We start from the raw sequence: 13439 nt of genomic DNA on the forward strand, positions 1-13439 counted from the left end.
TGAAATAACCCAAAAGGATGGATAAGCACTTATGTCTGAATACTGTCTCAGGGGTAGCAACAGGTACAGTTCTCCCCATGGCTCATATAAGATACAGCTTCAACATAAATGACACAGGTTCTCTAGCAAGGAAGTAAGAATTCTTTGCCAGATATTTCCAGTTCTCTCTTCTGGGCATATGATGGCAATGCACTTCCGGGCTCCCTTGTGGTTGAATAGGGCCATGTGACTGATTCAGACAAGTGAACTGTGAAAAGTGAGTGGTGACATGTGTCTTTCTAGACTGGATTTTTTTCAGCCACCAATGTGAGATATTCTAAAGTCGGCCTCCCCTCTGGCACAGCAACGGGCAAGACTTGATATTGTGGCTTCTCCATCGATCTGAGTGCTTGAGAGATTCCAATGAACAAATCACTTCTAGAATAGATAAACTTCGTTGTTTTATGCACTGAGATTTTGGGGGTGATTTGTTACTACAGCATAGCTTAGCCTGTCATGGCATATAAACTTTGTTTTATGCCTTTAAGATTTGGGGGTGGCCATTCTGAATGACACACTGGGTGCCTCAATGAGACTCTGTCGCAGCACTGTTTGCTAAAGCTTTTCCTTCATAGATGAACTACTCACTATTCATTATAATATGCCAGGTAAATACATTTTGTTATAAATGAGTACTTCTTTCTACTACTTCTCAGAGTGACAGTGAATCTTTTTTGCTTTTAATTTTTTATTATGGAAAATGTCAGTCACATGTAAAAGTAGAGAGAATAGTACAATAAACCTCTCAGCTTTAGTATCAACAACTCATGGTCACATCTTATTTCATCTATAAGTTCACCCACTCTACCCCCTTACCCCACAGCTGTATTATTTTGAGGCAAGTATAATTTATCATATCTTTTCACCTCTAAGTTTTTCTACGTGTATATTTAAAAGAAAATATTTTACAAAGTAGAAATGATAATTCAATGAACTCCTTCATATGCAATATCACCATCTAATTCCAATATGGACAAACTTGTTTCATGTATACCCTTACTCACTTATATTATTTTGAAGCAAATGCCATATGTCATATCATTTCATCCATACATATATCAATATGATTTCTAAAATAAAATTGCTCTTTATAAAAGCATAATTTTTCACATCTAAATATTTAACAATAATTCTTCAATTATGCTAAATACTTAGCTTCTGGTATTAATATTTCTAATTGTTTCATAAATGTCATAAGTTTTAAGTAGTTTGTATAAATCAGAATCCAAATAAAGTCAACATTTTGGGATTGACTGATGTCTAATAATGTTCTTTCTTTTTTGTTCTTGCACTTTATTTTTTTAAACAGTCTTTAGAGCTGTAGAATTATCAGGATTTGGACCTTTTTTTTACACTTTAGTTCACTTTTATTTTTCTTGTATAAAACTATGTGGTAGCCACAGTATCTTTTAACCTACTCCTCTTGCCTCTGTATTTCCTATAAGCTCGTAGCTAGATCTGGAGGTTTGGTTTGATGTGGGTTGAGTTTTTTGGCAAGGCTGCTCCGTAAGAGGTGTTACATACTTTCCTCAGGAGACATGATATCTGAGGGCTCTTTCGTTGACATTAGTGACCATTGATGATCACTACTGGGATCCAGTCTTTCATCTGGGTTTGCAAAATGATGATATTCAATTATGTCTATTTTATTCATTGATTGGAATTCTTCTAGGGAAAAAAATTTCCCTCAATAGCTATTTAGTTTTCCTCGAATATAGTTCATGTAGGAAAGGGAAATTAAACGTTTGACCTTTTACTTTACTGACGGTTTCCAGAAAAATGAGTCGTTTCCCTTGTATCCTCTAAAGGAGACCAATGGCAGTAGAGGAGAGAGGGTTAATATATGTAAGTTAAACATATATATATATATATATAAATGTGTATTTGCATGTATGATACTAAACAAGTTCTTTAGATTTTTTAAACAGATTTAAGCATTTATTAATTGTTCATCCCAATGTTTAACACTGTAATGAACATGTTCTATTCATTGCCTTAATCATAATACAATATATATTATTAAGATGGTCAAAGGAATCATAATTAAATTTGAATCAGATTAGGATTCACTTTTTATTCTAATGTTAGATTTCTACTATTTTCTAGCAAATCATAAACAAATCAATAAGAAAAGACTTTCAAAACCATTAGTTGCTTTTATATATCTAAGGATAGTCACATCTGAATTCATCTGGAAAAAATTCAAAGATATAGGCATATCATAATAGTACACAGTTACACTAATTTTATATTTAGAAGCAAGCATAAGGAAACTCACCAGAGTTCAAATGTGTTCAGATGGTATTAACAATTTCAGGCAATCTAAAGTGGGAAGAAACAACTGTTGATGATCCAATTCCACTGCCAGTTAGCACGTAAACTGGAGGCAGAAGGAGAACTTAAATTCAAATCAGAGAAGTGAGATTAATTATTCGCCTTGTCAGTTGTTTGAATACTATTTTTTTAAGAGTAGGCTCAAAACAAATGTTAATGTGTTTTGTGAGTTATGTAAGTTTAACGCTGTGTCACAATTAGGAGAAAAAAATGAACTGGGGTTATCATCTTTTCTCCTTATGTGTATTTGAGAAAAGAGATCACATTTCCAAGCATTGTGAGAATTTTAGCTTTCTTTGGGTGGAGAGAAGACAAAGAACCCACCAAACCCTGCAGGCATGTTAGTGACCCTCTTTGGAACTTGGCAATGAGAAACACAGTCAGAAGTCAATGAGGAATCCCCTGTGAGATGCATCTCTGAGCCTGCCTGATGTTCAGTGCCGGAGAGGCAGGCTCCAGGGCTCTACAGCAGCAGCTTGCAGGCCACAGAACAATGGCAAAGATGGCTAAACTATAGAGAAAATGATAGTACAATCACCTAATTTTGACAATACAGAAGTCCAGGATTATTGCAGGACCTCCCCAAGAAAGGGAAGGGAGTTTAAAAAATGATTGGTTGAATTTTCCCTCCAACTTCAGAACAGATTATATTTGATTTAGGAAACAAAGAAATGTGATATTTCTTTTATCTTGGTATTGTGGAATAAAATTCATGCCCATTGTATGTAATTTTGTAATAGTGATCTTCCTCTCTCTCTCTTTTTTTAGTGAGGCTCTACGCCCATTGTGGGTCTCAAAGTCGTGACCCGGAGATCAAGAATCGCATGCTATACTGACTGAGCCAGCCAGATGCCCTTCTAATAAGGACCTCTTGATAAAAAAGCATATAAATAGAGTGGAAATCTTTCCTTTATTATGAGAGATAATAATGTTTTCTTCAGGATTTTTTTCTTTTGATAACAGATTAGGTAGTCAGTTCAAAGTGAATTTTTTATATATGCTTGCTTTGACTTCTTCAAATTGAGAAAGAGAAATAGTGATAACCAGAAGAATAACCAGAAGAGTGTTTTCTGCACACTTTGCAATGTGCCTTACTATTTAAAAAAATAGAATTATGGGGTGCCTGGGTGGCCAGTCAGTTGAACATCCAACTCTTGATTTCGGCTCAGGTCATGATCTCAGGGTTGTTAGATCAAGCCCCAAGTCAGGCTCTGTACTGGGTGTGTAGTCTATTTAAAATTCTCTATCTCCGGGATCCCTGGGTGGCGCAGTGGTTTGGCGCCTGCCTTTGGCCCAGGGCACGATCCTGGAGACCCGGGATCGAATCCCACATCGGGCTCCCGGTGCATGGAGCCTGCTTCTCCCTCTGCCTGTGTCTCTGCCTCTCTCTCTCTCTCTCTCTCTCTCTCTCTGTGACTATCATAAAAAAAAAAAAAAAAAATTCTCTATCTCCGTCTCCTTCTGCCCCACCATCCCCCAAGAAATAGAATTTTGGACATAGACTTTTACAACACAAATTAAACTCTATATGCATATATATACATATAATGTGTGTTTTTATATATATAGTTTAGCAGGTTATATGTACAGTTAAACAGATTAAAATATATATACACGGTTAAATAGGCTAAAACAAAGTTTGAAAGTATGCATTAAATATGAAAAAGGAATCATCGGGGATCCCTGGGTGGCGCAGTGGTTTAGCGCCTGCCTTTGGCCCAGGGCGTGATCCTGGAGACCCGGGATTGAGTCCCACGTCGGGCTCCCGGTGCATGGAGCCTGCTTCTCCCTCTGCCTATGTCTCTGCCTCTCTCTCTCTCTCTCTCTGTGACTATCATAAATAAATTTAAAAAAAGAAAAGAAAAAGGAATCATCATCTGCCTCATTTTTCCTCTTAAAGTAAGGTTTTGCAAGATTGTCTGCTATGATTGACCTTCTTGATACACAAGAAGACCGGATAATACAGGACCACATTTCCTCATGTGGAATTTTCTACTTATTATGATCATTTCCATGCCCATTTCCTTCTTAACATCAAGGACTCCTGGACAGGATACCTGGTCTTAAATTAACCCTATTATTTTTCTTAAATAGAATCTTCTTCAGTGATTTCTAATCTATTTTCATCTCAATGATGGTTTGTCATTTCTATTACAGTCTGGGCTTTTCTTGCTGTCATTCTGTATATAGTTAGATTCAGATTTGGCTAAGGATATTCATAGCCTTCAACATATCAGAGGCTTAAACTGGATGCTTATTTTTCTTTTGTTAACATCCAGGTACAAGCGGTCTGAGCCACCATGGGACTCTCTTCTATGAAATCAATGCAGACTTTGGATTCTTGTAGTTTTTTACACTATCATCCGTGGCCTCTATTCTCAAGGTCACCTCATGGTCCAAGATGGATCTTCAGCTCCAGCAAGACAGTGGAAAAAGACATAGTGGGTCAAAGAGTTCATGTAAGCTGATTCCAGAGAAGGGTCTCTGAAGCAGCTACAGATACTCCTACTTATATCCATTGATTAGAACTTGCTCTCTTGGCCACATACAACTGCAAGGAAGAATGGGGAATTGTCTTCATTTTAGGAGCTCCTGTGCTCAGCTGGAAAATTTTTTAAAGATTTTATTTATTTATCCTTGAGAGACACAGAGAGAGAGAGAGAGAGGCAGAGGCACAGGCAGAGGGAGAAGCAGGCTCCCTGTGGGAAGCCTGATGTGGGACTCCATCTCAGGACCCTGGGATCTTGACCTGAGCCTAAGGCAAACACCCAACAGCGACCCACCCACGCGTCCCCCAGCTGGAAATTCTTTTTTTTTTTTTAATTTTTATTTGTTTATGATAGACACACACAGAGAGAGAGAGAGGCAGAGACACAGGCAGAGGGAGAAGCAGGCTCCATGCACCGGGAGCCCGACGTGGGACTCAATCCCGGGTCTCCAGGATCGCGCCCTGGGCCAAAGGCAGGCGCCAAACCGCTGCGCCACCCAGGGATCCCCCTAGCTGGAAATTCTAATGGAAAAATGGCTATTAGAAGGAATTAGCACTTTCTATCACTGTCTATTTGAACCATGGTGCCATTGAGAGCCCCCTTGTTGCAAGAACACAGTAATATTTTATCAAACAGTATGGATCTGAGCAGGCTTGGAACAATTACTGTAACTTCAGAATAAAGGCTGACTTTTCAGTTTACTGGAGCACACTATTAATGATCACATTGTCAGTGTTTAATCTTCACCTGCAAAGTCAAATACAAAAACCTTTCCTCCACCCCCTTTTCTCTTCCCCGTGTCACATCTTTTTTTTGTTTTTTTTTGTTTTTTTTTTCCCGTGTCACATCTTTAGGAGTGTCTGCTCTTGCTGACTCACCTCCTCACCTCCTTGATTGATCAGGAGGAGCCTTCTTCAGAATGGACTCTCCCTAATTACTCCACTATTCTTGATAAGGCCAACAGTTAACCCACAAAACTAAATTAATCAGGTGTTTTTCTGTCATCTTCCTTAGTTTCTCAGCATTGGGCAAAGCTGACACTTTTGAATTACTCTTCCACTGGATTCCATGACAGAACTTCCAGAGGCTCCTTGTAAATCTCCTTTGTGCGTTTTTCCTTAATCAGAACACAAAATGATTGATCTCCTAAGTCCAGTTCTAAGTTCTTCTCTTCTCTGCCATTATACATAGATGAATTTATCTACTGCAGGCTTCAATTATCACTGTGTATTGAGGATTCCCAAAAGTATGTTTATAATTTGATCTTTATTCTGATTTGCAATATCTTTTTTTTCTTTAAATGAGCAAATGACTAATTTACCTTTGATTGGCCAAAGCTGCTGCACATCTGAATGCACAGATTTTTAAAAATATTTTATTTATTCATGAGAGACACAGAGAGAAGCCAGAAAGACACAGGCAAAGGGAGGAGCAGGCTCCTCACAAGGAGCCCGATGTTGAACTCGATCCCAGAACTCCAGGATCACACCCTGAGTGGAAGGCAGACGCTCAACTACTGAGCCACCCAGGCATCCCCTACACTGAGTTTTAATTTTATATTCCCAGCTTTTATCAAAGTTATTATAACAAATAGTCATATAATATTTGATATTGTTTTTGTAGTAAGCAAAACTATGTCATTTCATTGTTCAATGAAGTCATTTTATTGCTCTTCATGTCTCTTGTCAGATATTGCTATTAGAATTTAAAATCTGAAAGAATGATGTATCTTGAGAAATAGGTATGCTTCTTTTTATCTGAAAGTTATGAGATCTGACTTAGTTTGATCCTGTTTTGGTTTGGTACTGGCTGCCAGGAAGTTAAAAGGCAAACCAAATGATCAATCACACTAAGTCTATTACCATTATGATCACTTTTTACCTTCTTTCATGATTGATTCTCTATTTCTATTTTATTGTATATAAACAGATGATAGATAGATAACAGATAGATCTCCCTTAGGATAAACCACATAAAATCTGTTAAGGAAAGATTTTCTTTTCTTCTACTGTCTCATAAATTTTTTAAAAAGATTATTTATTTATTTATTTATTAATGAGAGAGACAGAGAGAGAGGCAGAGACACAGGCAGAGGGAGAGGCAGGCTCCATGCAGGGAGCCTGATGTGGGACTCGATCCCAGGACCCCAGGATCACTCCCTGGGCTGAAGGCAGAGCTAAACCACTGAGTCACCCGGGGCGGGACGGGGTGGGGGGGGACATTTAATGTTAATATACATAAGAAATATTGGAATGAGGATTAAAGATTCAAGAAATTTAATAAGATACTTAAAATTATGCTCTTAGAATTTGAATTTGCAATAACAAATATTTAAATGTATTCTAAATTTCAATTTAATAATTGTTTTAAATGATCAATGAATAGATTTAAGTTGTGATATGATTTGCATTACTAATTCACAAATCATGAATTCTATTGAATAGGGTAGATTAGAATGGTTTTGCATATCGAAGACTTAGCAAAAACACAATCTCTAAAGAGTATGAACCACTTTGTTTAAATTGCAAGATCTCTTCAGTATAGTTTTCTTCTCCCATGCTATTTTATATTTTTCTTAGGAAATGCAATGCGAAAAAGCTCAAACTGCCATAAAAATTTCATGGACTTACAAAGCTAAAAAGTATTTTTTTTAAAGAGTGATTTCTTTAAAAATTTCTTAAATTAATTAGACTTACATTTTAAAGCAGTTTTTGGATTTACAGAAAAATTGAGCAAAAAGTAGAGTTCCTATATACTCCCTCTTCCCTCACCCACAGCAAAATTTCATTTTTAGAAAGAAGAGTTAAGGGCAGCCCAGGTGGCTCAACAGTTTGTCGCCGCCTTCAGCGCGGGATGTGATCCTGGAGATCTGGGATCGAGTCCCATATTAGGCTCCCTGCATCGAGCCTGCTTCTCCCTTTGCCTGTGCCTCTGTGTGTGTGCGTGTGTGTGTGTGTGTGTGTGTGTGTGTGTGTCTCATGAATAAATAAATAAAATCTTAAAAAAAAAGAAGAGTTAAAAACAATTTAACCCAAGATTATTTTATTCCACCCTTAAATGTTCCCTCCAGGATCATGTACATTCAGTATTGGCTAAATAAATTAGATAAATTCAGCCAAGAGTTTCCTCAACATTATCAATATTATTTCCTTCTGGAGAGTTCTCTTTTCTAAGATTTTATTTTTAAGTAATCTCTATACCCAACATGGGGCTGGAACTCACAACCCCGAGATCAAGAATCCCACAATCTACTAACTGAGCCAGCCAGGTGTACCTGTAGTTCTTTTTCTTGATGAATTGTTGCCCAAGGGCAATCTGGAGACTATCTGCCATTATATGATCTCTTCTTTATTCTTCTTCAGAGGATTTGATTTTTCCCAACTATTTTTTCTACCATCATAACCATGTCTAAGTGTACAATTCAGTGGTACTAAGTACATTCATTTTGTTGTACAACCATTACTACTACCCTTCACCGTAACTCTTTTCATCTTGTAAAACTGAAAGTCTATATCCATTAAACCCTAACTCCTCATTCCCCCCTCTCCCAGCTCCTGGCAACCACCACTATACTTTCTGTCTTTACAGTTTAACTATTTTAACCACTTCATTTAAATAGAACCATACTGTGTTTGTCTTCTTTTTGAAACAAAGTTTTTAAAAAGATTTTATTTATTTGGGAGAGAGCAAGTGAGAGAGAGCCCGAGTAGGGTGAAGGGCAGGGGGAAAGTAGACTCTCCACCAAGCAGGGAGCCAGATGCAAAGGCTCGATCCAAGGACCCCAGGATCATGACCTAAGCCAAGGGCAGATGCTTAACCAATTGAGCTACCCAGGCGCCGCAAGTACCTGTTGTCTTATGACTGGCTTATTTTACTTTAGCATAATGTCCTCAAGTTTAATCTATATTATAGTATATGTTAGCATTTCCTCCCTTTTTAAGGTCAAATAATATTCCATTGTATGTATGTACCACATTTTGCTTATCCATTCATCCATCAATGGACAGGGTTGCTTTCATGTTTTAGCTATTGTGAATAATGGTGCTATGAACAAGAGTGTACTCCAAGTGTTTTTGAAAGAATGCTTATCAGGTGTCAGGGACAAACCCAGAATAATTCCTGCCTGAATTCTGACACTAATGACCACATGTGGTCTCCTGGCTTCCAATCTCAGGACCTAACATTGTGCCTAGGGAAGTCTGTGATCTTTGTCTATTTATATATAATGTGTGAGATTAACAATATGATGGACATCAGAGCTTGGGATTTATGAGGAATTACTTTGGAGTAATTGTGGACTCAGAAATTCCTGTGGGAAATCTCTAATTATTGGTATCTGCAAAGGACTTTTTCTTTTTAAGCTGATCATTTATCCTAAAAACTGAATAAACCAACTTCTTGGAGTTAGGGGAAAGATTCAGGGACAGGGAGTGAAATCTTGGCTGCCAGCTTTCTCAGAATCAAAGGAGGAAAGAAAGATGTGATTTCACTATTAGATACACATACTTTCACTTAATAATTTTCGTAGTTTCAGTCCTGAGTCTCCTGCATTATGTAAAAAATAACAGAAAGAGCAGTTTTTAAAAGGACCTTTTTAAAACCAAAAGTTGAGGTGCCTGGGTGGCTCAGTCAGTTAAGTGTCTGCCTTTACTTTCAGGTCATGATCCTGGAGTCATGAGATCGAGCCCCACATTGGGAAGGAAGCCTCTCAGAAGGAATCTGCTTCTCCCTCTGCCCCTCTCCTGCCTCCTCACCCTGCTCCTACTCTTTATCTCAAATAAATAAATTAATAAAATATTTTCTAAAAGTTCTGAAATTCTGCATATGAAAAACCAAATTCTGAGGGGTGCCTGGGTGCCTCAGTCAGTTAAGTAAACCGACTCGATTGCAGCTCAGGTCATGATCTCAGAGACATGAGATCAGTCTCTGTGCTCAGGGAGTCTGCTGGAGGTTCTCTCTCCCTCTTCCTCTGCCCTCTGCCCACCCCCATGCTCTCTTGTTCTGTCTCTAAAATAAATAAATAAATCTTAAAAAGTAAAACCAAACAAAACACCCCCACAAATTCAGGCCATCCTACCCAAATCTTCTCATAGTTTGCCCATTTTGATAAATGGCGATGTTATCCTCCTGGTTGCTCAGAGTGAACTTGAGTGTCATCACTCATCTTTTTTTTTTTTTCCTTTTCCCTCATATTTACATTTACCAATCAGTAAGTCCTCTGGGCTCTGCCCTCAAAATATATCCCCTTCTCATGGCCTGATGAGATGTGATGCAAGCCACCACAATCTCTAATCTACTACAGATTGTTTTTAGCATTTATTTCTGGTCTATTGCCAACAAGAATGTATATTATCTTCTCAGACTAATAAGCCCCACTTGCCTTTGTCTTTTCCTGCCATAGCCTTCTGCTCCAGATGTGACCACTGATACTCTGATTTATGGCACCTGTGAGACTCCTTCCAGTCTAATACATTAGGCCTACCCTACACCAAACCTAGGGAAGGAGGGCACTGAGGTAAGGAAAAAAGCAAAAACAATGAACTATCTGCCTTGTAATTCCATCCCAGGCCATGCAAGCAATTCCTCAGAAAATAGCTGTGACTGTCACTGTGCTGGTCATTTGTCTATTTGTCCTCATATTTTTTCCCCTGCCCTTCCTCCATGCCACTTTGTATTGCTGGGTCTCCTGGCAAACTGCCTTTCTCAGGCTCTTGGTCAACTGGATTTGAGTTAAGATGAACCACTGAGAAGACAGTGATGGGAGATTGGAGGGTGGTAAATTGGAAAACCAGGGCATTTCTCCTTTCTCTGTCTGTTCTGTGTAGTATCTCAGGCAGGGCTCCATCTCCAGCGGGTTCCATCTTTCTCCAGGCTCCCTAAGCCCTGGTTCTACCTCCTTCTCTCTTTGTCACTCTAGTGGTGGAGGGAATAGCAAGTTCCCTGTCATCGGTAAACTTCCAATGTGTTGCCTCACTGACCTCTGATTGCCTTCTCACCTCTCCCATCACTTTTGTGACTAGTTCCCCACATTAAATTTTCTCTGTTAAGATACCTTGGCTCTGTTTTTCTGCCTGGACCCTGATTAATATTGCCACCTTTCAAATTCTTGCCATTTTCTGCTAATACCTGCTCTAGTTTTATGTTTATAAACAGACTTTCCCCCCTAATGCATTGTTAACATTTGTTTGCTTTCATACCTACTCTGAAGGTTTAAAATAAAATTGTCCACCTTCTATAAAGGGAAATATGGGGGCACCTGAGTAGCTCAGTGGTTGAACATTTGTCTTTGGTTCAGGGCATGATTCTGGGGTCCTGGTATTGAGTCCTCATCAGGCTCCCTGCATGAGCCTGCTTCTCCCTCTGCCTGTGTCTCTGCGTCTCTCTCTGAATCTTTCATGAATAAATAAATAAATAAATAAATAAAATCTTAAAAAAACAAACAAACAAAAAACAACAAAAAACGAGGAAAGTATGTTTAGAATCATAGTCTAAGTAAGTATTAGTTCTCAAGACCAGGGGCAGCAGCTTCCATTTTGGGGAATCCCTATCACTTGTTGGATACTGAGCTAGTGACTTTGCAAATATTTTCTCAAATCTCCACAATCACCTGCAAGGTAGTTACTACTCCCTGTTTATCAAAGAAGAAAAATGAGGCACAGAAAAGTGAAGTTAACTTGACTTAACTTGATCAAGATTAAGTAGCTCATACGTGGTGAAGGTTGGCTTCGCATATCTCTCCCTAATAGAAGCACTTTCTACTACCCCGCTCTGCTTTTCTAACATGTTCCATGCCCACCTTCACATTAATCAGTGTTTGTTCATCCTTGTAATTTTAATAAGCACAAATAGAGATGCCTGGGTGGCTCAGTGGTTGAGCATCTATCTGCCTTTGGCTCAGGGCGTGATCCTGGAGTCTCAGGATCGAGTCCCACATCAGGCTCCCTGCATGGAGCCTGCTTCTGTCTCTGCCTCTCTCTCTGTGTCTCTCAGGAATAAATAAATAAAATCTTAAAAATACTAACAAACACAAATAGGTTTTATTATATACTTACATAGTAATTTTGGGGTCACATGAAAGACATGAATTTAAGAAATATAAAGTACAAGTATAGGAAACTGTGTATTGATTAGGTCAACAATTGTACATGGCTTCAAACATCATTCCAGTTACTATTCTTTACTCGAACCATGGAAACAATATCTAATCAATGAGTTAATTCTATCATATAAAACTAATATATTTCAAGATCCATTGAGCTCCATAATGAAGTTAGCTCAGAACAGGCCCTTTCATTTATTTTACAAAAAATGGGGAAACAAAACTAAAACTGTTTTACCAGCTGTTTTAGCTAATTACTGAACCCCTGTTTTGAATGGAGGAAGCTACTTCCTAAGAGAAGCCGCCACATTTAACAAAGAAACAGAGGATATAAGGAGCTCTTAAGCACTGCAAGATTTAAATCCAAAAAGCATAGGGCGGGGGTGGGGGGGTGGGGGTGACTGGGGTGGCGGGCCCTGAGTGGGGCACTTGACAGGATGAGCACTGGGTGTTATTCTGTATGTTGGCAAATTGAACACCAATAAAAAATAAATTTATTATTAAAAAAAGCATCCTATTACTTCATTTGCTCACAAACTTGATGGCGTGCACACACAAGGTTTTACCATATTTTTCAAGCATCGTGTTCAATGAAACTAGAAAGGAGAGTATGATACAAAGAAGTGCCGAGGCCAGGATTTCAAATGAGAATTAAGAACAAATGAGGAAAGAATAGATTTTTCTACTTTTGAAATAGAATATGAGGGACGCCTGGGTGGCTCAGTTGGTTAAATGTCTGCCTTTGACTCAGGTCATGCTCCTGGGTTCCTGGGATGGAGACTGCATCAGGCCATCCACTCTGTGGGGAGTCTGCTGCTTCCTTGCCCTCTGTCCCTCCTCCCAGCCCTCCCTCCCTCCAGCTCATGCTCGCTCTCTCTCACTTCCCCTCTCTCTCTCAAATAAATAAAATCTTAAAAAAAAAAGAAAGAAATAGAAACTGAAACACAATCCTACCTTTCCTCTTTTTGCTGTTAAATCTTAAATCTTTGAGCCCTGACATTCACCTTCAGTAATTAGAAATCCTCAGAATTTGGCCTAATTTCACAGATAACACTTGGCTATAATCTGCATGTAGAATTGTACTTTGCGGGATTTTCTGTGACAAATTAGCATCCCATACTGGATTCTTGGGGCTGCCTGGCACTATTGCCAATTCCTTTCAGCCCTGGCTGTTGTATATTAAAAAGTGATAAATGAATTATAATATACAGTTGAGTAAAACACAAGCGCCCTATGATTCTATGCCCCTGGGGGGAAGAAAACACCTCAGAGTCCACAGTCTTACCATACATTTCTAAGACAAAAAGCAAAGATTACTTGGATGATCTCCTCTTCTAAAAATGCTTGTGCCCCTAATCCCTTATATTAGCACAGGAGGTCAGAAGTTAATTCTATACCACTGTTTATCCCAATGCAAAACAAACGTACATGAAGTTTAGTTCTTACTAACGCATCAAAAATTTGATAAAAATAAAGGA

General features: G+C 38.6%; 1 protein-coding gene across 1 annotated transcript in view; it reads right to left on the reverse strand.

The window, feature by feature from the left end:
* Positions 1–2341, reverse strand: part of ZFYVE16 (zinc finger FYVE-type containing 16) — a 59845-nt gene extending 57504 nt beyond the window's left edge. Inside the window, exon 1 of the mRNA XM_072793711.1 lies at positions 2318–2341. The gene's annotated coding sequence lies outside the window, so the exon portion shown is untranslated. The remainder of the gene's footprint in view (positions 1–2317) is intronic.
* Between the last annotated feature and the right edge of the window lie 11098 nt (positions 2342–13439).

This window comes from Canis lupus, chromosome 2 (genome assembly GCF_048164855.1).
Source record: "Canis lupus baileyi chromosome 2, mCanLup2.hap1, whole genome shotgun sequence".
Lineage (NCBI taxonomy): Eukaryota > Metazoa > Chordata > Mammalia > Carnivora > Canidae > Canis > Canis lupus.